Source organism: Bos grunniens, chromosome 21, assembly GCF_055505025.1.
Source record: "Bos grunniens cultivar Pamir isolate PY7600 chromosome 21, Bosgru_T2T1.0, whole genome shotgun sequence".
Taxonomy (NCBI): domain Eukaryota; kingdom Metazoa; phylum Chordata; class Mammalia; order Artiodactyla; family Bovidae; genus Bos; species Bos grunniens.
Window position 1 is genome coordinate 16,766,791 of NC_141185.1, and position 26,347 is coordinate 16,793,137.

Here is a 26,347-nt window from a genome sequence, read left to right on the forward strand (position 1 = left end):
TGCTTCATCCAGACCAGCGTTCTCATGAAGTACTCTGCATAGAAGTTAAATAAGCAGGGTGACAATATACAGCCTTGATGGACCCGTTTCCCAATTTGGAACCAGTCAGTCGTTCCATGTCCAGTTCTAACTGTTGGTTCCTGATCTGGTAATAAATTTCTCAAGAGGCAGGTCAGGTGGTCTGGTATTCCCATCTTTTTAAGAATTTTCCAGTTTGTTGTGATCCACACAGTCAAACGCTTTGGCATAACAATAAAACAGTAGATGTTTTTCTGTAACTGTCTTATTTTTTTGATGATCCAACAGATGTTGGAAATTTGATTTCTGGTTGCTCTGCCTTTTCTAAAACCAGCTTGAATATCTGGAAGTTCATGGTCCATGTACTGTTCAAGCCTGGCTTGGAGAATTTTGAGCATTACTTTGCTAGCATGTGAGGCGAGTATAATTGTGTGTAATATGAGCTTTCTTTGGCATTGCCTTTCTTTGAGATTGGAATGAAAACTGACCTTTTCCAGTTCTGTGGCCACTGCTGAGTTTTCCAAATTGTTGGCATATTGAGTGCAACACTTTCACAGCATCATCTTTTAGGATTTGAAATACTCTACTGGAATTCTATCACCTCCACTAGCTTTGTTCATAGTGATGCTTCCTAAGGCCCACTTGACTTCTCATTCCACGATGTCTGGATCTAGGTGAGTAATCACACCACTGTGCCTATCTGGGTCATGAAGATCTTTTTTGTATAGTTCTTCTGTGTATTCTTGCCACCTCTTAATAGCTTCTGCTTCTGTTAGGTCCATACCATTTCTGTCCCTTATTGTGCTCATCTTTGCATGAAATGTTCCCTTGGTATCTTGAATTTTCTTGAAGAGATCTCTGGTCTTTCCCATTCTATTGTTTTCCTCTATTTCTTTGCATTGATCACTGAGGAAGGCTTTATCATCTCTCCTTGATATTCTTTGGAAATCTGCATTCAAATGGGAATATCTTTCCTTTTCTCCGTTGTCTTTTAGTTCTCTTTCTTCTTGGATATGTGTAAGGTCTCCTCAGACAACCATTTTGCATTTTTGCATTTCTTTTCCTTGGGGATGGTCTTGATCACTGCCTCCTGTGCAATGTGACAAACCTCCATTTATAATTCTTCAGGCACTCTGTCTATCAAATCTAATCCCTTGAATCTGTTTGTCACTTCTACTGTATAATTGTAAGGGATTTGATTTAGGTCATACCTGAATGGTCTAGTGGTTTTCCCTGCTTTCTTCAATTTAAGTCTGAATCTGGCAATAAGAAGTTCATGATCTGAGCCACAGTCAGCTCCTGGTCTTGTTTTTGCTGACTGTATAGAGCTTCTCCATCTTTGGCTGCAAAGAATATAATCAATCTGATTTTGGTATTGACCATCTGGTGATGTCCATGTGTAGAGTCTTTTCTCATGTTGTTGGAAGAGGGTGTTTCCTATGACCAGTGCATTCTCTTGGTAAAACCCTGTTAGCCTTTGACCTGCTTTGTTTTGTACTCCAAGGCCAAATTTGCCTGTTACTCCAGGTAGTTCTTGACTTCCTATTTTTCTGTATATAGTACTGCATATGTACTTTTGGGTACATGAACCTTGAACTTCCACATGTTCAAGCTGGTTTTAGAAAAGGCAGGGGAACCAGAGATCACATTGCCAGCATCTGTTGGATCATTGAAAAAGCAAAAGAGTTCCAGAAAAACATCTACTTCTGCTTTATTGACTATGGCAAAGCCTTTGAGTGCGTATAATGACAAACTGTGGAAAATTCTTCAAGAGATGGGAATACCAGACCACCTCTCCTGCCTCCTGAGAAATCTGTATGCAGGTCAGGAAGCAACAGTTAGAACTGGACATGGAACAACAGACTAGTTCCAAATTGAGAAAGGAGTACGTCAAAGCTGTATATTGTCACTCTGCTTATTTAACTTATATGCAGAGTACATCATGAGAAATGCTGGACTGGATGAAGCATAGCTGGAGTCAAGATTGCCGGGAATAATATTAACAACCTCAGATATGTGTATGACACCACCGTTATGGCAGAAAGTGAAGAAGAACTAAAGAGCCTCTTGATGAAAGTAAAAGAGGAGAGTGAAAAAGTTGGCTTAAAACTCAGCATTCAGAAAAGTAAGATCATAGCACCTAGTCCCATCAGTTCATGGCAAATAAATGAGGAAACAATGGAAACAGTGTGAGATTTTATTGTTATGGGTTCCAAAATCACTGTAGCTCTGTGACTACTGCCATGAAGTTAAAAGACGCTTGCTCCTTGGAAGAAAAGTTATGACCAACCTAGACAGCATATTAAAAAGAAGAGGCATTACTTTGCCAACAAAGGTGCATCCTGTCAAAGCTATGGTTTTTCCAGTGGTCATGTATGGATCAGAGTTGGCCTGTAAAGAAAGCTGAGTGCCAGAGAATTGATGCTTTTGAACTGTGATTTTGGAGAAGACTCTTGAGAATCCCTTGGACTGCAAGAAGATCCAACCAGTCCATCTCAAAGGAGATCAGTCCTAGGTGTTCATTGGAAGGACTGATGTTGAAGCTGAAACTCCAATACTTTGGCCACCTGATGCGAAGAGCTGACTCATTTGAAAAAACCCTGATGCTGGGAAAGATTGAGGGTAGGAGGAGAAGGGTATGACAGAGGATGAGATGGTTGGATGGCATCACTGACTCATTGGACATGAGTTTGGTTAGGCTCCAGGAGTTGATGATGGATAGGGAGGCCTGGTGTGTTGCAGTTCATGGGGGTCATAAAGAGTCAGACATGACTGAGCAACGGAACTGAACTGAACTGATACAGAAAATTTATTATACATGTACTTTTGGTTTTTAAGCAATTTATACTAAACACAATTTTCAAGAATAAGAATTAGATGCAATTAGTGGAAGAAGTATTCTAGCCCTTTCAAATAGTTTTGTTGAAAAGCATGAAATAGGTGGCAGATGGAGCAGATAATGTGGCCAGGGACAGGGTGTGGTGTGTTTGTTTATATTGTGGGCTTTTTTGTTTTTGTTTTTGGTCAACATTTTTGGTTGAGTCATTTTGCTTTGTTTGCAAGTTAATGAAAGTGATCTAGTAGAGAAGAAAAATAGTAATGGCATGAAGACATGCCTGTGGTTTGGGCAAAGTCCTTGTGTGGAAGAAAGGGAAAGGGGTTGACTCATTAGTAGGTGTTTTGTGCTCTAGCCAGGCTGCGTATTGGCAGTCCCACAGAATTACGGTATCTTTCACAGCACCAAGACTGCAAGCTGTTTACTCTGTCTTTGATTCTCTTTCCCCACTGTCCACCTGTGAATTTTCTCATCTTTCAAGAATTCAGCTCCAATGTCATCTCATTAATCAACGTTTCCTTACCAACCCACATGGAATTAGTCATCCCTTCACCAGCATTCCACAATATCTATACATATGTGTGTGTTGAAGTCACATTTATCATTCTGTATTCTGACTTCCTCACTGTGAGCATTTTGTCTTACTTATTTGTGTATAGCTTTACTGTCTAGTATTGAACCTGACATATCATAATTCATCATAAAATATTTAAATGAGTAAAAAACAGATTTTACTCAAAAATAGTGATACAAAATGTTTTGAAGGCATAGCTAGTTTCCCCATTTCTTCCCATCCCAATGATTTCAAAGTCTTCAATTTAAAGAAGGTGAAGTAAAAATATTTTAAACCCCTTTCCTTTAAAAATTGTACTAATCTACAGAGAATGAAAAACTGAGAGGGTATAAGCCTTCCATACTCAGTGAAAAATAAAAATCAACCAGGAGTAGAAATGTATACTTGATGCTACTACAAAATCTGGTTCATAGCTACACAGAGCTTCTGTTATCTAAATCAGAAAACACATTTTTCCCAGATGGAAAGACTCATGGTTCTGAAAATACTTTGATTAGAACCATATTTCATAGTTTGTGGCTGGGTCCTAGGATTAAAGGGCAGGGTCTCTATGGAGACCTAGGTCACTAACACAGATTGGTAGGAAAGGTGATGCTAAAAGGGAACATAGGCGGATGTGTATCATATAAACTAGTTCCCTAGCCAAGAAGACTTGAATTAGGAGATATGTTCCAAGTTCTAAGAAAATGATTAGTTTTATTAGTCAGTAATTGACTGTGAGCTTCATAAGACACAAAGCTGATTTGGGTTATGTTCCTGCCTGACTAAACAACAACAATAGAACAAAATGTAATCTGGAAAAGATCAGGGAACTAACAAGAATAGAAAATGAAAACATAAATTAAAGCTATACTATAAATTATGTTTACAGGATGTATATTACTAAAAACATACTATGGGGAAATCAACCAGAAGAGAATGGAAATAACAGACAATAACATCTGTGTATACCATAAATATATAGGACAAAAGGACACACTGCTGCTGCTGCTAAGTCGCTTCAGTTGTGTCCAACTCTGTGCGACCCCATAGACGGCAGCCCACCAGGCTCCCCTGTCCCTGGGATTCTCCAGGCAAGAACACTGGAGTGGGCTGCCATTTCCTTCTCCAATGCATGAAGGTGAAAAGTGAAAGTGAAAGTGAAGTCGCTCAGTCCTGTCCGACTCTGAGTGACCCCATGGACTGCAGCCTACTGGGCTCCTCCGTGCATGGGATTTTCCAGGCAAGAGTACTGGAGTGGGGTGCCTTCTCCGAAAGGATACACACACACACGCAATTTATTTATTACGTGCCAACTTTGGATGCCCATAATATCAAGACAAACAAAGTGGAAAAATAGTGACTACCACGTATGCCTGTTTGAAGAAAATTGTCTTTCCAGTTGGATAAATGTTAAACGTATTGAGAAGATAAATCTTCAGTTGCCATGTGTGTGACATATCCATAAGGAAGGCATGCTTAACAACTTTTTGGTCTCCCAGAAGAGACTGATAATTTACTCAATTCAGTTTTATGAATGGTGGGCGTGAGACTGAGGAGTCCAGGTGTGTGTACAGTAAAGTAAGACACTGCAGTTTGAATAAGCAAAGTGGCATCTACACAAAGAATAGCTTGTGGCCCCAAAACATCTTCCTAATCTTAATCATGCTGAAGGAGTAGCTGCTGCTAAGTTGCTTCAGTTGTGTCCGACTCTGTGCGACCCCATAGACGGCAGCCCACAAGGCTCCCTCGTCCCTGGGATTCTCCAGGCAAGAACACTGGAGTGGGTTGCCATTTCCTTCTCCAATGCATGAAAGTGAAAAGTGAAAGTGAAGTCACTGAGTCTTGTCCGACTCTTAGCGACCCCACAGACTGCGGCCCACCAGGCTCCTCCATCCATGGAATTTCCCAGGCAAGAGTGCTGGAGTGGGGTGCCATCACTTTCTCCAGAAGGATGTAGCTGGAAAAGTCAATTTGATCAGATGGTGGTCACTTCTTTTCACAGTGATTTTGAAAAGAGGAAGTGATTAAAAGCTTCCTTTTGTTTCTCCCTATGAAGTATTATAACAACTTGGTCTCTGAAGGCAATAGGTTCTTGCTGGAGTTTTCAAATTGGGGAATGAGATAAAAAACAATTCATTTATAACACAGATGCTAACAGTGAAGAACAATCCTATGATTTCAAGTGACTTGCTCTGAGGACCTTTCTCAGGTCAAATCTAGGATGTGTCACATCTCATCAAGTTTTATTACTCAAATCAAGTCACACAGCCAAGCCAAATACATGTCAAAGAGAAAGTAAGTGTCTGTAGGGGGAGGGGTTGGAGGAGTGAATATTATGAACAATAATACAATCTATTATACACACCAGACATGTCCATTATGATTTTGAATGTGAAAAAGTTTTTTTCCAACTACTTTAGAAAACAAAAAAATATTTTATTTATGTAAGTAAAATTCACATACAGAAATTTGGGGGATATTAGTCCATATACAGTTTTCAGATAATCATTCCTAACAGACAACATTAAATAAAATTATTTTACTGATAGATATTTTAAAAATATATATGTATTTGAATTGTTAATTAGGCAAGACCTTGTCTTAAACTGAATATTTTTACCAATAAAGACATCTATTTTAATTGGAAATTTTTTTTTTAATTTTATTTTATTTTTAAACTTTACAATATTGTATTAGTTTTGCTAAATATCGAAATGAATCCACCACAGGTATACCTGTGTTCCCCACCCTGAACCCTCCTCCCTCCTCCCTCCCCATACCCTCCCTCTGGGTCGTCGCAGTGCACCAGCCCCAAGCATCCAGGATCGTGCATCGAACCTGGACTGGCGACTCGTTTCATACATGATATTATACATGTTTCAATGCCATTCTCCCAAATCTCCCCACCCTCTCCCTCTCCCACAGAGTCCATAAGACTGTTCTATACATCAGTGTCTCTTTTGCTGTCTCGTACACAGGGTTATTGTTACCATCTTTTTAAATTCCATATATATGCATTAGTATAATGTATTGGTGTTTTTCTTTGTGGCTTACTTCACTCTGTATAATAGGTTCCAGTTTCATCCATCTCATTAGAACTGATTCAAATGTATTCTTTTTAATGGCTGAGTAATACTCCATTGTGTATATGTACCACAGCTTTCTTATCCATTCATCTGCTGATGGGCATCTAGGTTGCTTCCATGTCCTGGCTATTATAACAGTGCTGTGATGAACATTGGGGTGCACGTGTCTCTTTCCCTTCTGGTTTCCTCAGTGTATGCCCAGCAGTGGGATTGCTGGATCATAAGGCAGTTCTATTTCCAGTTTTTAAGGAATCTCCACACTGTTCTCCATAGTGGCTGTACTAGTTGGCATTCCCACCAACAGTGTAAGAGAGTTCCCTTTTCTCCACACCCTCTCCAGCATTTATTGCTTATAGACTTTTGGATCTCAGCCATTCTGACTGGCGTGAAATGGTTCCTCATAGTGGTTTTGATTTGCATTTCTCTGATAATGAGTGATGTTGAGCATCTTTTCATGTGTTTGTTAGCCATCTGTATGTCTTCTTTGGAGAAATGTCTATTTAGTTCTTTGGCCCATTTTTTGATTGGGTCATTTATTTTTTTGGAGTTGAGCTGTAGGAGTTGCTTGTATATTTTTGAGATTAGTTGTTTGTCAGTTGCTTCATTTGCTATTATTTTCTCCCATTCTGAAGGCTACCTTTTCACCTTGCTAATAGTTTCCTTTGTTGTGCAGAAGCTTTTACTTTTAATTAGGTCCCATTTGTTTATTTTTGCTTTTATTTCCAATATTCTGGGAGGTGGGTCATAGAGGATCCTGCTGTGATGTATGTCGGAGAGTGTTTTGCCTATGTTCTCCTCTAGGAGTTTTATAGTTTCTGGTCTTACGTTGAGATCTTTAATCCATTTTGAGTTTATTTTTGTGTATGGTGTTAGAAAGTGTTCTAGTTTCATTCTTTTACAAGTGGTTGACCAGTTTTCCCAGCACCATTTGTTGAAGAGATTGTCTTTAATCCATTGTATATTCTTGCCTCCTTTGTCAAAGATAAGGTGTCCATATGTGCGTGGATTTATCTCTGGGCTTTCTATTTTGTTCCATTGATCTATATTTCTGTCTTTGTGCCAGTACCATACTGTCTTTCTGATGACTGTGGCTTTGTAGTAGAGCCTGAAGTCAGGCAGGTTGATTCTTCCAGTTCCATTCTTCTTTCTCAGGATAGCTTTGGCTATTCGAGGTTTTTTGTATTTCCATACAAATTGTGAAATTATTTGTTCTAGCTCTGTGAAGAATACCGTTGGTAGCTTAATAGGGATTGCATTGAATCTATAAATTGCTTTGGGTAGTATACTCATTTTCACTATATTGATTCTTCCAATCCATGAACATGGTATATTTCTCCAATTATTAGTGTCCTCTTTGATTTCTTTCACCAGTGTTTTATAGTTTTCTATATATAGGTCTTTAGTTTCTTTAGGTAGATATATTCCTAAGTATTTTATTCTTTGTGTTGCAATGGTGAATGGAATTGTTTCCTTAATTTCTCTTTGTTTTCTCATTATTAGTGTATAGGAATGCAAGGGATTTCTGTGTGTTGATTTTATATCCTGCAACTTTACTATAATCATTGATTAGTTCTAGTAATTTTCTGGTGGAGTCTTTAGGGTTTTCTATGTAGAGGATCATGTCATCTGCAAATAGTGAGAGTTTTACTTCTTCTTTTCCAATTTGGATTCCTTTTATTTCTTTTTCTGCTCTGATTGCTGTGGCCAAAACTATGTTGAATAGTAGTGGTGAAAATGGTCGCCCTTGTCTTGTTCCTGACTTTAGAGGAAATGCTTTAAATTTTTCACCATTGAGGATAATGTTTGCTGTGGGTTTGTCATATATAGCTTTTATTATGTTGAGGTATGTTCCTTCTATTCCTGCTTTCTGGAGAGTTTTGATCATAAATGGATGTTGAATTTTGTCAAAGGCTTTCTCTGCATCTATTGAGATAATCATATGGTTTTTATTTTTCAATTTGTTAATGTGGTGTATTACATTGATTGATTTGTGGATATTGAAGAATCCTTGCATCCCTGGGATAAAGCCCACTTGGTCATGGTGTATGATCTTTTTAATGTGTTGTTGGATTCTGATTGCTAGAATTTTGTTAAGAATTTTTGCATCTATGTTCATCAGTGATACTGGCCTGTAGTTTTCTTTTTTTGTGGGATCTTTGTCAGGTTTTGGTATTAGGGTGATGGTGGCCTCATAGAATGAGTTTGGAAGTTAATTGGAAATTTTTTAAAAAGGCATACTTTTAAAAAATTGGAGATGTTTCAGCAAGGATTAGAATTATGACATAGCTGGAATATGTGTGCTCAGTTGTGTCTGACTCTTCACCACACCATGGGATGCAGCCCTCCAGGCTCCTCTGTCCATGGGATTCCCCAGGCAAGAATACTGAAGTGGGTGGCCATGTCCTTCTCTAGAGTACCTTCCCAACCCAGGGATCGAACTCGCGTTTCCCATGTCTTCTGCACTGGCAGGCAGATTCTTTACACTGAGCTACTTGGGAAGCCTATAGGTGGAATAGAGAATAGCATAAGGCATGTACAGTATTCTTGCTTGGGAGAATCACCATGGACAGAGGAGCCTGGCGTGCTATAGTCCATGGGGCGCAAAGAGTCAGACATGACTGAGTGACTCAGCACAGCACGTGTCATTAAATACTGTTACTGTATAGGACAAATTTAACTTATTCTCTGTGATTCAAGGAACCCGGTTTAACAAACACAGAAGACAGATGTTATGGACTGAATGTGACCTCCCCAAATTTATTTGTTGAAACCCTACTCCCCCACCTCACCCCCCAATGTGATGGTATTTTGAGATAGAGGGATAATTTCAGGGAGATAGTTAAGGTTAAATGAAGTCATAGGATGGAAGCCTAATCCAGTATGATTATTACCATTATTACCTGAGTGTTCTCTCTGTCTGTTATGTGAGGATAGAGAGGTGTCTAAAGCCGTGAAGAAAGCTTTTACCATAAACCAAATTTGCCTGTATGTTGATCATATACTTCTGCCTTCAGAACTGAGAAAATACTTATTGTTTAAACCACACCCAGTCTGTGGTATCTTGTTTTGGAAGCTCAAGCAGACCAGTATCATAGATAAAGCCTCAAACCGACAAATACCTTTCTTATGCTTAGAGTTTTTAAAAATGAAATGCAGCCTGTAGTAAACTTTTATTTGTGGAAAAGAAAGAATAACTTATATGCTTGGACAGGTGTGAAACTGAAAATTCTTTCTGCCATTTGTTTTGCATAATACATTAGTAAATTGTTCATATATTTCTTTCATTTTGAAAAATTTCTTAGTGAAGGCTTAAGGGCACATTTGTCAGAACGAAAGGTGATAAGATGACCCCAAAAAGGTGACAGAATTTCTGATGCTATTGAGAGCAACAACAACAAAACAAAACCCATGACCTTGTGTGAATTTTGGCATCTACTCTTCAGGTTCTACATTTAATTTGCCATATATTTTTAAAAATAGCAATGTCTTAAATTTATTTATCTATGATTGGACACCTGTACTCCATCTATGGAGAAGGAAATGGCAACCCACTCCAGTATTCTTGCCTGGAGAATCCCAGGGACAGAAGAGCCTGGTGGGCTGCCGTCTGTGGGGTCGGACATGACTGAAGTGACTTAGCAGCAGCAGCAGCACTCCATCTATATATCTATGTTTATTTCTCCTAAAGTGTTGGAAAATATCTGAAAGAACACAGATAGCAGTTGCATTAAATATGCGGGCAAAACTGAACTAATTTTGACATGACAAAGAACAGATCCTCACCAAGGCCCATGTATCTGTCCAATTCTAGTTCTGCCCTAAAAAAAAAAAAAAAAAAAAAATCACTGAAATTTGATAATACCAGTTTTCCTAGAAAGATACAAAGACTCCATTTAAACAGAATTCTTGCATCTTTTATAAACATGTAATTTAAGTTGTCTACCATGGTAACTAATATCCCTTCTATGTGGATCTATAAGATATATTTATATGTAAGTGTAATCTCGGAAAAAAGTCTAGACGTTATTTATAATTTTAGGGAAAAAAAAATCATATTTCCCCTCTTTGCGGTTAATTGATTTACAGGCATTTGTATTTGTAAAGCATAGAAGTTAAGTCATCTATGATACTTACTAGAATCTGTTCCCTTTCTGTTTTATTGAAGTATAGTTAGTTTACAACATTAATTTCAGGTATACAGCATAGTGATTCAGATTCTTTACTGATTATACTCCATTTAAGATTATTACAAAACATTGGCTATAATTCCCTGTGCTATTCAATATATCCTTGTTGTTTATCTGTTGTATATATAGTAGTTTGAATCTTTTAATTGCACACTCCTATCTTGTACCTTCCTGCTTCCCTCTCCGCACTGGCAACCACTAGTATGTTTTTTATATCTGTGAGTGTGCATCTGTTGTGTTACATACATTAGTTTTATGTTTTAAATTCTACATATAAATAAATACAGTATTTATCTTTTTCTGACATTTCATTAAGCATAATAATACCCTCTAAACACCCTCTAAGTGCTGCAAATAGTAGAAATTTTTCTTTTTAATAGATAAGTAATATTCCATTGGAGAAGGCAGTGGCAACCTACTGCAGTACTCTTGCCTGGAAAATCCCATGGATGGAGGAGCCTGGTAGGCTGCAGTCCATGGGGTCGCTAAGAGTTGGACACGACTGAATGACTTCACTTTCACTTACTTTCATGCATTGGAGAAGGAAATGGCAACCCACTCCAGTGTTGTTGCCTGGAGAATCCCAGGGACGGGGGAGCCTGGTGGGCTGCCGTCTATGGGGTCGCACAGAGTCGGACACGACTGAAGCGACTTAGCAGCAGCAGCAGCAGCAGCAACATTCCATTATGTGTTTATGTGTGTGTATGCATTTTTATCCATTGATCTGTTGATGAACACTGGGTTGCATCCATATCTCAGTTATTGTAAAAAGGCTGCTATGACATTGCAGTACACATATCAATTTGAATTAGCATTTCTTGAATGAATAACCAGGAAGGGAATTGGTGAATCATACAGTAGTTCTATTTCTAATTTTTTGAGTAACTTCCAACTGTTTTTCACAGAGTCGGCACCAATTTACGTTCCCATCAAGGGCATGAGTGTTCCGTTTTCTCCACATCCTCACCAACAGTTATTATTTGTAGACTTTTTGATGATGACCATCCTGAAAGTTGTGAGGTGATGTCTCATTGTGATTTTGATTTGCATTCCTCTAATGATCAGGATATTGAGCATCTTTTCATGTGCATGTTTCATTTCTTAAAGGGTAGGTTTAGTGCTGATGAACTTTTAGTTTTTATTTTTCTGATAAGTTTATCTCTCCTTCAATTGTAAATTATAATCTTGCTAGGTAGAACATACTAGTTTGCTGTTTGTTTTTTTCCCATATCAGTACTTTGAATATATCATGCCACGCCCTTGTGGATAGAAAAACCAGGTGTTAGCTTTATGGGGATTCCTTGTATAGTAACTCTTTTGCCATTACTGCTACTAGAATCCTCTAACTTTTGCCATTTTAATTATGCTATGTCTTGGTGTGAGTCTGTTTGGGTTCATCTTGTTTGGACTTTCTGTGCTTCCTGGGCCTAGTTATCTGTGTCCTTCTTCAGATTTGGGAATTTTTAAGCCAGTATTTCATCTAATACATTTTCGGACCTCTTCTTTTTTCTTCTCCTTCTGAAGACCCCTGAAATGCAAAGTACAGTTGAAGCTATCCCAGAGATCTCTTACACTGTTCTCATTTAAAAATATATATGTATATATTCTTTTTGCTCTTCTAATTGGATGATTTCCATTTATACTGTCTTCCACATCACTTGTATTTTCTACTGTCTCATTTAGTCTGCTGTTATGTCCCTCTAGTGTGTTTTTCGTTTTAGTTATTCTATTAATATCCTTCAGTTCTGACTGGTTATTTTTCAGTTCCTTGTTAAAATTTTTACTGTGTTCATCTATTCATTTCCCTAATATATTAGCATCCTTAATTCTAATTCTTTGTATTCTTTATCTGGTAAACTTTTTTTCTATGTAGTTTATTTTTTCAGAGGTCTTCTGTTCCTCTTCCAGTTGGGACTGGTTTATCCCTCTCCTCGTTTTGCTCAGTTTTCTCTGCTGGTGTGAATTCAGGTGAAACGCTGACCTACTGAAGTCTTGAAGTATTGCCCTTATATGGGAGCATCCCTATACAGTCTGCATGGACCCAATGGCTTCAGCAGCAGAGCTGGATTTGATGTGCACACATCACATCTTTCTGCAGGGTGTCCTGAGAACTGGAACCTTGGGAAGAGGTAGGACTGGAGATGGAGGGGTTGTGGCTGGAGCCAGGTGTGAGCCAGGGCTTCCCCTCTGCTCAGTGACTGTCCTGTGTGCCTGTGTAATGTGAAATAAGTGATGCTAGTGCCTTTGCTCTGTTCAGGCTAGAGCACGTGCCAGGGGATGATTGCAGGCAATACAGGAAGCCATTTAAGGAGTTTTCAATCCACTTTCAGGAAACAGCCAGAGCTCCTCATAACCAGAGTCTGGGCTTCCCATAGCCCTCCTGTAAGTCTCATCAGCTGTCCAACCAGTAATTTCAACCAGCCAAGAGCACTTGTCTTTCCTGTGTCAGACCTCAATATGTTACTTGATCTGCTCACTTCCCAGGACAGATCTCCATCAGTGAAATCTCCCTTTTCTTCCAAGTCTCCTCCCAGGGGTGCATGTTCCAACCTGATAGCTCCTCTTCTTTTCCCACCTAGTTCTGTTAGCTCTTTCTTAGAGCCTTGGTTGTATAGGAGGCTTTCTGCCAGTTTCCAGGTAGTTTTCAGTGAGAACTCTCCCACATGTAGGTGTATTTTTGATGTGTTCAGGGGGGAAGATGAGTTCTGCATCCTTCTACCCTGCCATCTTGATTGAGCTCTCAATTCCCTTTAATAATGCAGATGATCTTTCTGTCAATCAAGGTTCTTGCAAGAGCAAGATGCACTCTTAAACTATTTAATTGAGGGTAGTTTTAAAAAACTATGTACCAAGGTTTGGGCAGAAGTTAGGAAAGTCAGTAAGATGGTGTGTTTTCAGAGACGAGCAAAAATAGGCTACTCCCTGCATATTTTCCCTAGGCTCCCTACCTAACCTGATTTCTCTTTTCCTAAATTGGGTTCTTCTACCCTCTGATCCTGACATCCAGGAAAAAAATAAGGGGAAAAGAATGCTTTCATGAATCTATAAAAGAAACCTCCAGACATTAGAGAAGAGGCTGGACAGGTATAAAAGCTATAAAAGCACAAATAGAATAAATCCAGGAGAATATTTATTTTTATTGTTAGACATTTTACATTTATTTTATAGGTAAAATTATTTAAGGAAAATTCCTATAAAGTAAATAAAATACTAAAAATTAATTAACCAAATAAACACTAATATATATTTTATATTCAATTTATGTATCTTTTAATCCACTTCATTAAAATGAGTATTAAATATTATAATGAAGCTATTTTTAATAATTTGGAGATGGCTAGTGATAATACTTCATCATTAATTACCTCACAGAAGTTTCTGTTATAATCCTGTTAGTTTTGAGTGTTTTATATTTTATAAAGAAGCTTTACAACTATTATTACTAAGAATAACTCAGTGGGACGCTAATTTTTTAGATAATACTCATTTACTTGAATGAAAAAAAAAGACTTAATGGAGTCTCATAGTATGCAAGGCTGAACATAAAACAGTTAATTATAGAAAACTGACTTTATAGCTCAGGTTTACCAAGGAAATAAGAAAGTAATGCCATTAATTTTGGAATCAAATATTTTGAGGAATAAATGTGAGCTTAATCTCATTGTTCTATAATAATATTTTTGTATAATATATAAACTTGGAACATTTAATAATATATTTGATTGTAACCCCATTGAAATAAATTAAAGATATGAGATCCATTTAAATGATCTAGTGGTCAATTTCTGGCCACAATATTACATCCTTGAGATAAAGGATCTGGAATTGGAAGTTAGTTAATTATGACGCATGCTTGTCTCTATGGCCTAATGCATGCCATTGGCCATAGTTTAGATTTCAGTATGTAGTGTGATAAGTAAGACTGTTGTATTTCATCAAATTCCTGCATTTCCTTACTCATAATTTTTCCTGCATCTGGAACCTGTCCTTCATCCATTTTTTATAGTCATTCTGTTTTGTTAGTAAGCATGGAGACTACTTTGGCCACCTGATGTGAACTGACTCATTTGAAAAGACCCTGATGCTGGGAAAGATTGGAGGCAGGAGGAGAAGGGGACAACAGAGGATGAGATGGTTGGATAGCATCACCGACTCAGTGGACATGAGTTTGAGTAAACTCTGGGAGTTGATGATGGACAGGGAGGCCTGGCGTGCTGGAGTCCATGGGGTCGCAAAGAGTTGGGCGTGACTGAGCAACTGAACTGAACTGAATAGAGAATAGCAATTGAGGAGGAAAAGGATGATTTTGGAAGTCTTTCCTTCTTAGTGAGATGAAATTGAATATTAGGTATAACTTTATTAGGTCAGTATCTTTTTAATACACAGATTTTTAAAGCCCTCTGACCAGCATATTTAAAGTAAAGGGAATGTAGTGGAAAAGAGGTAAATGTATTAGGTTGAAGACTACCTTTGTGTTTGCCAATAAAACAATGAACCCAAAGCATTTCTTTGTAAAGCAAAAAATGACTATTATAATTTATTCTCAGGTATTTTCTACATAATACCATTCATCGAATACTTCTTCCTTGCTGAATGTCATTAGAATATTCTGGCTAACTGTTTATTAGTGCACTTTTATCAAAATTAATCAACATTCAGGAAAACTATCAAAATACTCATCTGTGATTCAGATTGTAAAATAAACAATCAAAGATATAGTGCCTGTGACTAAAGGAGGAGAGTGAAAGTTTGTGGGAATTGTATTGTCCAAAAAAAAAAAATCTAGGCTTTACTTGAAAAAACTAATACGGAGGGAAAATACTCTGACCATGAGATTTGCAAGCATCTCGGAGGACAGATAAATGCAATTTTCTTTTATAAGGTGGAGTAAATAACCCTGGAAAAAAATGGGTCTAGGGGAATAGGATGAGTGGATGATAACTGAACTTGATCAGGAGGTGTCTGACCGCAAAGCTTCTTCATTAAGAACTAGCTAATCAGTCAGAGAAGGCAATGGCAACCCACTCCAGTACTCTTGCCTGGAAAATCCCGTGGACGGAGGAGCCTGGTAGGCTGCAGTCCATGGCATCTCGAAGAGTCGGACACAACTAAGCAACTTCACTTTCACTTTTCACTTTCATGCATTGGAGAAGGAACTGGCAACCCACTCCAGTGTTCTTGCCTGGAGAATCCCAGGGATGGGGGAGCCTGGTGGGCTGCCGTCTATGGGGTCGCACAGAGTCGGACACGACTGAAGTGACTTAGCAGCAGCAGCTAATCAGTGTATTCTAAAAATACAAAATTTAATATTTCAAAGCTATCTGTATAGCTCTAATTTCTCTTGTACTTCCAATCCTATGTTTGTTGTTGGTAATAAACAACAATGTATTAACTATTACCCTCATCTGAAAGTAAATATGAATGTGGGTGATAACAAGAGTGTAAGTTAGTTTTTTAAACAAATACTACTATGAGAGATGGAGAACTTAACTCACAAATACTAATTGTACCTTACCCACCTCCATGTTTTGTTTTTTGTTTATATAGATTTTAACTTGTAATTTAAAAATTTTTACACATTTTATGGTATTATTTTCACCATTGGACTTCTCAAACTTTAGTGTCTGTAAGAATCAATTGAGGACCTCTTTAAAATGCAGAGGCCCAGTCCTTCTCCAGACAGTCTGGTTTCGCAGGACATGATGTCTACATTTTAAACCGGCATCCCATCTTTAGCATAGCCATGAAAGGGAATTCAAAAGATAGTCAAACAAGAACAAATAAATTGGTAATAAATTTATGGGGCAGCATTGAAGATCCGAGTGGATTTGAAGTAGATATAAAAATGAAGAGTTAAAGTGCTATCAACCCAAACCTCCTATTTTTCTTTCTCCCCAGCTTTTTTTTGGTGGCCAGTCATAAAAGTAAAGATGCTACTTTTTAGAATTGATCCGGAGATAGTGTTGATTGAGTGCGATAGAAAAAAGTAGGGTTGTAGTGAGACAAAAGAACCTATGAAGAGAGTGCTGCAAAGGCTATTTATAGAAAATGAAGAAGGGCCTAATAAGCTGTGAAAATATGAACTGACATATGGAAAGGACTTCTAGTATCAATACTGAAGTCAAAGGAAGATGTGGGTAGAATACAGAAGAGAGGCCTTGAGTTTTAAATATAGTGTTCAGCATGTAACCTTTTTATTTTTATTTTTTAAAATTTATGTATTTTAATTGGAGGCTAATTACTTTACAATATTGTAGTGGTTTTTGCTATACATTGACATGAATGAGCCATGGGTGTATAGTAACCTTTTTAAACACAAGGAAACAGATGTTTGTAATGATCTAGAATTTACAAGAAAGTATGTGTGCTGCTACTGCTGCTGCTAAGTTGCTTCAGTTGTGTCTGACTCTGTGTGACCCCAGAGACGGCAGCCCACCAGGCTCCCCTGTCCCTGGGATTCTCCAGGCAAGAACACTGGAGTGGGTTGCCGTTTCCTTCTCCAATGCATGAAAGTGAAAAATGAAAGTGAAGTCGCTCAGTCGTGTCCGACTCTTAGTGACCCCATGGACTGCAGCCTACCAGGCTCTTCTGTCCATGGGATTTTCCAGGCAAGTGTACTGGAGTGGGGTGCCATTGCCTTCTTTGAAAGTATGTGTACAATAATACACAAATATTAAGATATGTTTAGAATTTGGTAGTAGTGCATATGCATACATCTAGAAGTTTGAATCAAGAAGGAGAGAGTTTCCATTTACTGTACTTCCAAGATAATTATTATCTCCCATAAAACTGAAATAATGGGAAAACCAACCTTACTGAAATAGTTTTCCCAATCCTTGTAGAGATCATATGCCAGTTTTACCTGTTGAAATAATACAGATTAAATAAATTTGACATAAATATCATGAGACTTTTCTTGAATATTCTAGAAATAATAAGAAATGATCCAACTTAACAATGTATAAATTAGATTATTTATTGTATATTCTTTAGATTCAATATTCTTTTAATGTCAGTTCAATTCAGTCACTCAGTTGTGTCTGACTCTTTGTGACGCCATGAATTGCAGCACTCCAGGCCTCCCTGTCCATCACCAACTCCCAGAGTTCACTCAGACTCACGTCCATCAAGTCGGTGATGACATCCAGCCATCTCATCCTCTGTCGTCCCCTTCTCCTCCTGCCCCCAATCCCTCCCAGCATCAGGGTCTTTTCCAATGAGTCAACTCTTTGCATGAGGTGGCCAAAGTATTGGAATTTCAGCTTCAGAATCAGTCCTTCCAATGAACACCCAGGACTGATCTCCTTTAGAGTGGACTGGTTGGATCTCCTTGCAGTCCAAGGGACTCTCAAGAGTCTTCTCCAACACCATGGTTCAAAAGCATCAATTCTTTGGTGCTCAGCTTTCTTCACAGTCCAACTCTCACATCCATACATGACCACTGGAAAAACATAGCCTTGACTAGACAGACCTTTGTTGGCAAAGTAATGTCTCTGCTTTTCAATATGCTATCTAGGCTTTCCTTCCAAGGAACTTTCCATACTTTCCTTCCAAGGAGTAAGCGTCTTTTGATTCCATGACTGCAACTATCATCTGCAGTGATTTTGGAGCCCCCCAAAATAAAGTCTGACACTGTTTCCACCGTTTTCCCATCTATTTCCTATGAAGTGATGGGACCAGATGCCATGATCTCCATTTTCTGAATGTTGAGCTTTAAGCCAACTTTTTCACTCTCCTCTTTCACTTTCATCAAGAGGCTTTTGAGTTCCTCTTCACTTTCTGCCATAAGGGTGGTGTCATCTGCATATCTGAGGTTATTGATATTTCTCCTGGCAATCTTGATTCCAGCTTGTGCTTCTTCCAGTCCAGCGTTTCTCATGATGTACTCTGCATAGAAGCTAAATAAGCAGGGTGACAGTATACAGCCTTGACGTACTCCTTTTCCTATTTGGAACCAGTCTGTTGTTTCACGTCCAGTTCTAACTGTTGCTTCCTGAGCTGCATATAGGTTTCTTAAGAGGCAGGTCATGTGGTCTGGTAGTCCCATCTCTTTCGGAATTTTCCACAGTTAATTGTGATCCACACAGTCAAAGGCTTTGGCATAGTCAATAAAGCAGAAATAGATGTTTTTCTGGAACTCTCTTGCTTTTTTGATGAGCCAACGGATGTTGGCAATTTGATCTCTGGTTCCTCTGCCTTTTCTAAAACCAGCTTGAACATCAGGAAGTTCACAGTTCACGTATTGCTAAAGCCTTGCTTGGAGAATATTGAGCATTACTTTACTAGCATGTGAGATGAGTGCAATTGTGCGGTAGTTTGAGCATTCTTTGGCATTGCCTTTCTTTGGGGTTGGAATGAAAACTGACCTTTTCCAGTCCTGTGGCCACTGCTGAGTTTTCCAGCTTTGCTGGCATATTGAGTACAGCACTTTCACAGCATTATCTCTTTTAATGTACCACTGGGAAAAAAAGATTTCTGAATGATAATTGTCAGAAAGTTGAGAGTTATAATTAAAATGGAATGAAGTAGATAACATGGTTCTCATTATTCTCAGTAGAATTCAGATTTCTACTGGAAACATACCCCCAAAACTTTGATTCTTATACCTTGTAAGGCATAAGAATGAAGAATAAATTTCTCTGCAGCAAAATTACTTCGCAAAATAAAAAATTAAATAAGCAGCTGGTTACCACTTAGAGAAAATAATTTAATAGCACAGAGAACCAGGGACTAGGAAAAATAAATATCACATATATGGGACTGTATATATCTCAAATAAACACTAGAGAATATAATCTTAATATAAATGCATGTGTATCAAGCATTCAGTTCTGTTTATTCATTTACAAGAGGTTTAAACAGAGTCTGACATCCAAGTTAAAAAATAAGAGGAATCCTAAATGGTGTTATATAATAGATATTTCCACCTCACACGAAAATTCCATAAATAAATTATATCTTCTTTTTTCCAGAAATAAAACAAATTAACTTCAATCAGGTATATCTATGACTAACAACTATTGGCTCATATTATTAATAGCAAGTTAAAAAATAGACTTTTTATTAAATATTTAATGAATTTAACATTGACACTATTGGAGCATTCAATAAATTTTATACTCAGTCAAAATTTATAATAGCTTCATCAGGTGATTGTTTTTATTTTGTGTGCATGTTTGGGATTACATCACAGTTTGACATCTACTCTATGTGGTTAAAAAGGAGATAATTACACTTAAATGATATTTTCTGAGTTGTGATTCTTTTCCATTAAATTCATAAATAGTTACCAAAAAATATGTATTACTGACTTGATAAGTGTGACTTATTTTTAAGTGATTCCAAATTTTTATTATTTAGGAGTTAAAATAGTATAAAGATAATACTGCTGAATATCAACCTTATGTACAGTTATAACTTTTCTCTATAAAAGTCAAGATGAAAGTGGTTTATGTGAAAGCAGAACTGTGGTCCACTGATAGAAAAGGAAAAATGTCATAGAAAGAAGTAACTTTCCTTTCAAAGTGCTCGGTGACTACTGTCAGCCCTGAAACAATTGTCTGAGGTGCCAAACGCATGAGAAGAGATATATTTATAATTTACCACTTCAAAACTATTTTTGGTTCAGAAGACATTAAACATTTCTGAGAAAAATAAAATTGCTTTACAAGACGCTATTGCTTGAAAATATGCCTTTTATCCATAGTTATGGGAAATAAAAGACTAAAACATATTTTAATCCAAAATATTGTCTCCTAAAATACAAAAAGGACTTTTATGAGCTTTAAACTATTGTTTTTTCTTGTTTCAGTTCTTAATTCTTCTCATGTATTCATAGCACAGTGTTTGCTATATTGTTTTTAACAGTTTTATGAATATAAAAACCTCCAGTTGCAAAGTCATAAATAAAAACAACTGTGGAAATGTTCTGATGTTTGAAATGTGGAGAGAGAAGATTATAATAAAACTAATTCTACTTTTGAACACTTATTTTGTACAGAGCATTGCTACACAATTCATACACATTAATGGAATATAATTTCATCCGTACCAGCCCATAGAAGTTTTGATAGTAGTTCTACTTTGCGATGTGGGAAACTGAATATTAGAAGGAAAAACTGGCAAAAATTACAGGGCTAGTAAAGAAGCATGAATGTGCATTCAAGTCTGTCTGATTCCAAGGATGGCTTTCTTAACATTTGGATCTTCCTGGTATAGAATTCAATAAGGATCTAAAAATGAAGCTTCAAAGATAGTTTGCAGCAGACTATGTATGAGGTATACTTTGTTACCCTTGGCACATGGCTTGCATCTATTTCACTTTCTGTCTTAATTGTAATTTCAGACATATTGCTTTATTTGTACTTGCTGCTGCTGCTGCTAAGTCGCTTCAGTCGTGTCCGACTCTGTGTGACGGCAGCCTACCAGGCTCCCCCGTCCCTGGGATTCTCCAGGCAAGAACACTGGAGTGGGTTGCCATTTCCTTCTCCAATGCATGCAAGTGAAAAGTGAAAGTGAAGTCGCTCAGTCCTGTCTGACTCTTCGCGACCCCATGGACTACAGCCTTCCAGGCTCCTCCGTCCATGGGAGTTTCCAGGCAAGAGTACTGGAGTGGGCTGCCATTGCCTTCTCCGTTATTTGTACTTAGAAACATCTAAAAATTAACAATCATGTTCTGAGTTAATTTTAAAAATGACTGTTTTCATACCTGCTTCATATTTCTCCCTTGAAAGAGCCCAGATCTCTCCCTCACAGCCTAGAGTCATTTGGTTTTTAAATCCAACCAGTTTTCATCAGCATGTCTTCCCAACATATACACCTCTAAATACCCTCTGCCTAGGTGTGGAATGTCGCCATCTTTTCTTAACTCATCACATCCCATTCTCTCTCCCTCTCTGCAAGTCTCATTTCCTCCAGTCACTTAGTTCTGAAAACAACAGTTAGAACAAAACAAAGAATGCAATCAGTTATTTCTCATCTTACTTTATTTTTTTAATTTTAATTAGAGGCTAATTACTTTACAATATTATATTGGTTTTGCCATACATCAACATGAATCCACCACGGGTGTACACGTGTTCCCAATCCTGAACCACCCTCCCACCTCCCTCCCCATACCATCCCTCTGGGTCATCCCAGTGCACCAGCCCCAAGCATCCTGTATCCTGCATCGAACCTGGACTGGCGATTCATTTCTTATATGATATTATACATGTTTCAATGCCATTCTCCCAAATCATCCCCACCACCACAAGCCAACAGGGTAATTCCGTCTCCTCACAATTTTGCTCTTTCCTAATTTTCTTCCTTTTCTAATTATTCTTTAATATTCTCAGCACACAGTGATCTACTTTTATTTAAAATGTACAATTTGAGTTTAGACCTATGTATGTGTGCATACTAAGTCGCTTCAGTTGTGTCCAACTCTTTGCAACCCTGTGGAATGCAGCCCACCAGGCTCCTCTGTCCATGGGATTCTCCAGGCAAGGATACTGGAGTGGGTTGCCATGCCCTCCTCTAGAGGACCTTCCAGACCCAGGGATCGAAGCATTGGCAGGCAGGTTCTGTACCACTAGCGCCACCTGGGAAGCCCAGATATCTGTATACATTAGTGGAAATCATCACCATGATCAAGATAATGAACATTTCCCCCTGAAGTCTTCTTATGCACCTTTGTAATCTCTTCTTCTCACCCATCAACAATGCCTGCTGCCACCCTCTCTGGTCTGATCTGGTTTCAGACCCTACAGGTGAAGCTTAATGAGAGTCACACTGCAACTATCCCCAAAGAAAAATTTCTTAAATTATCTTCTTAATATCATACCATCTCTTTATTCTGTGAATGACTAATTTTTGAGCTATAATATCAGTTCTCATTTGTCCTTTGGAAAATATGCATCTTAATCTGTGTCGAAAAATTTGCACTACATGGGGTAAATAGACAGGGAAGATATGTTTTTTGGGAAGGCAATACATTATTGCAATAGAGGACAAGACTAATGCTATAGGGTGAGAGACTGAACTGTGTGGGAACAAAAGGCAGGAGCATACCTAAACTTCTGTATCAACTAGGGGAAAAATTGGGGGGCGTTAGGGCAGAGGTTGGTCAATGTGATTAGCATAACTATGTTTGCTAATGGAATTAAGTTCCACTGGAACTAGGAGACTGGGATGGTACTATTTTTCTTTCTTTCTTTCAGATTTTATTTTTATTAGTCGATTTACAATGTTGTGTTCGTTTCAGGTGTACAACAAAGTGAGCCAGTTGTGCATATACATATATCCAGTCTTTTAGATTCTTTTTCCATGTAGGCCATTACAGAGTGTTGAGTAGAATCCCCTGTGCTACAAAGTTGGTCCTTATTAGTTATCTATTTTGTGTACAGTAGTGTATATGTCAATCCCAGTCTTCCAATTTATACTCTCCACCTACCCCCTGGTAATCATGTTTATTTTCTACATCTGTAACTCTATTTCTGTTTTGTAGATAAGTTCATTTTTACTCCTTTTTTAGATTCCACATATAAGTAATATTATACAATATTTGTCTTTCTCTGTCTGACTTTACACAGTATGATGATCTCTAGGTATATCCATGTTGCTGCAAATGGCATTATTTTGTTCTTTTGTTCTTTTTTTATGGCTGAACAATATTCCACTGTATATATGTTTATTTACCTATATATGTGTATATACCACATATTTATCCATTCCTCTGTTGCTGAACATTTAGGTTGCTTCCATGTCATGGCTATTGTAAATAGTGCAGCAATGAACACTTGGTGTGTGTGTATCTTTTCAAATTATGGTTTCTCTGGATATATGCCTAGGAGTGGTGTTACTGGATCCTAAGGCAGCTCTGTTTTAGTTGTTGTTGTTGTTTTTTATTTTTTAAAGGAACCTCCACTCTCTATAATGGCTGTACTAGTTTACATTCCACCAACAGTGTAAGAGCATTTCTTTCTCTTCATACCCTCTCTACCATGTATTGTTGTAGACATTTTAATGATGGTCATTCTGGCTGGTGTGTATTTCATTATAGTTTTGATTTGCTTTTCTCTAATAATTAGTGATGTTGAGCAACTTTTCATATGCTTTTTAGCCATTCAGATGTCTTTGGAGAAATGTTTACTTAGATCTTTGGCCAATTTTTTTGATTGGGTCATTTTTTTTGTTTGTTTTAACTGCATAGAGTTCGTATATTTAGGAGATTAATCTCTTGTCAGTTACTTTTTGCAAATATTTTCTCCCATTCTGAGGGTTTTCTTTTTGTTTATGGTTCTTTTTGTTTTGTTTAAGCTGTGATGTGCAAAAGCTTTTAAGTCCCATTTTAAAGGGATAGCTCCCAGGTCCTTAGTCCTGGGGTTAACTCGAAAAAGGCTGGAAGAAGATTTACAGCTCAAAGGGAAAGGACAAATGTTTACAAGGGCAAGTTATCTAAAGAAAATGCTTTAAGAAAAGGGAGGCCAGGGGCCTACAGTTGGGTAGCAAACTGTATGGAGTGGAAGTTGCTCAGTCGTGTCTGAATCTTTGCAACTCCATGAACTGTAGCCTACCCTGTCCCTTCCACCGCCCAGGCTCCTTTGTCCATGGAATTCTCCAGGCAAGAATACCGGAGTAGGTAGCCATTCCCTTTCCTAACCCAGGGATCAAACCTGGGTTCCTGCATTGAAGGCAGATTCTTTATGATGTGAGCCACTTAAAAATATTAAGGATACTTTAGGGGCATCTGGCAACTTACCTGAGTCTGTCATTTCTATGTACCTTAGAATGCCTCAGTCAAAATGGCAAAAGGTTGCTAAATACACTAATAAATAACTAATAAAGAGGAGATATAAGTGGCCAATCAGTTCAGTTCAGTTCAGTCACTCAGTCGTGTCCAACTCTTTGTGACTGCATGCACTTCAGCACGTCAGGCTTCCCTGTCCATTGAAAACTCCCAGAGTTTACTCAGACTCATGTCCACCGAGTCAGTGTTGCCATCCAAACATCTCATCTTCTGTCGTCCCCTTCTCCTCCTGCCTTCAATCTTGCCCAGCATCAGGGTCTTTTCCAAGGAGTCAGTTCTTTGCATTAAGTGGCCAAAGTATTGGAGTTTCAGCTTCAGCATCAGTCCTTCCAATGAATATTCAGTACTAATTTAATTTAGGATGTACTGGTTGGATCTCCTTGCAGTCTAAGGGACTCTCAAGAGTCTTCTCCAACACCACAGTTCAAAAGCATCAATTCTTCAGCGCTCAGCTTTCTTCACAGTCCAACTCTCACATCCATACATGACCACTGGAAAAAACATAGCTTCGACTGGACGGACCTTTGTTGGTAAAGTAATGTCTCTGCTTTTCAATATGCTGTCTAGGTTGGTCATAACTTTCCTTCCAAGTAGCAAGCATCTTTTAGTTTTATGGCTGTAATCACCATTTGCAGTGATTTGGAGCCCCCCAAAATAAAGTCTGTCACTATTTCCATTGTTTCCCTATCTATTTGCTATGGGACCAGATGCCATGATCTTAGTTTTCTGAATGTTGAGTTTTAAGCCAACTTTTTCACTCCTCTTTCACTTTCATCTAGCAGCTCTTTAGTTCTTCTTCACTTTCTGCCATAAGCGTGGTGTCATCAGCATATCTGAGGTTATTGATATTTCTCCTGGCAATCTTGATTCCAGCTTGTGCTTCTAGTGGTTTCCTTTCTTCAATTTAAGTCTGAATTTTGTAATAAGGATTTCATGATCTTAGCCACAGTCAGCCCCCAGTATTGTTTTTGCTGACTATACAGAGCTTCGTAGAGTCTTCTCTTCTGTTTGTGGAAGAGGGTGTTTGCTATGACCAGTGCATTCTCTTGGCAAATCTCTATTAGCCTTTTCCCTGCTTCATTTTGTACTCCAAGGCCAAATTTACCTGTTACTCCAGGCATCTCTTGGCCAATAGGTTCATAAAAAAATTCTCGGCTTCACTAGTGATCAAGGAATTGACAAATAAGCCTGACTGAAAATACCATTTCACTTATAGTCATAGAAAAATGTCCTAAAATCTGAAAACACCATATGCTTAAGAACATGCCAGTGGGGAAGGGAGAGGATGGGACAAATTGAGAAAGTAGCATTGACATAAGGAAATGGCAACCCACTCCAGTATTCTTGTCTGGAGAATCCCAGGGACGGAGGAGCCTGGTGGGCTGCCGTCTATGGGGTTGCACAGAGTTGGACACGACTGAAGTGACTTAGCACCAGCAGCAGCAGCATTGACATATATACATTATCATGTATAAAATAGATAGCTTGTGGGAAGCTGCTATATAACACAGAAAGCCCAGCCTGGCACTCTGGTGACCTAGAGGGTAGGATGTGGGAGTAGGGAAGGAGGCTCAAGAGGGAAGGGGTGTGTGTGTATATGTATGTGTGTGTGTGCAATTATGACTGATTTCACTGTTATACGGCAGAAACCACCACAACATTGTAAACACTGTAAAGCAATTTTCCTCCAATTAAAAAATTTTAAAGAATTATAAACTATCATACACAGCTGGTAGGAATTAAACTTATAAAAAGACTTTGGGAGAGTAATTTGGAGTCTTAAAAATTTAAAGAAAGTATTCCCAAGAAGCACTCATTCTATTTCTATAGATATGAATAAGGAAATGTGTACTCATGCAAATAGTCATAGAAACA

General features: G+C 38.1%; 1 long non-coding RNA gene across 5 annotated transcripts in view; it reads left to right on the forward strand.

Moving 5' to 3' along the window:
- The window catches only part of LOC147349185 (uncharacterized), a 242,944-nt gene that overhangs the window by 99,052 nt on the left and 117,545 nt on the right, over positions 1-26,347 (forward strand). For 3 of the 5 annotated variants that reach the window (XR_015149512.1, XR_015149508.1, XR_015149510.1), the window contains one exon: positions 4,300-6,024. The exons of the other annotated variants lie outside the window; for them this stretch is intronic. This is a non-coding gene — a long non-coding RNA (uncharacterized LOC147349185). Of the gene's footprint in view, positions 1-4,299; positions 6,025-26,347 lie in introns of those variants that run through there. 5 annotated transcript variants of the gene reach the window in all.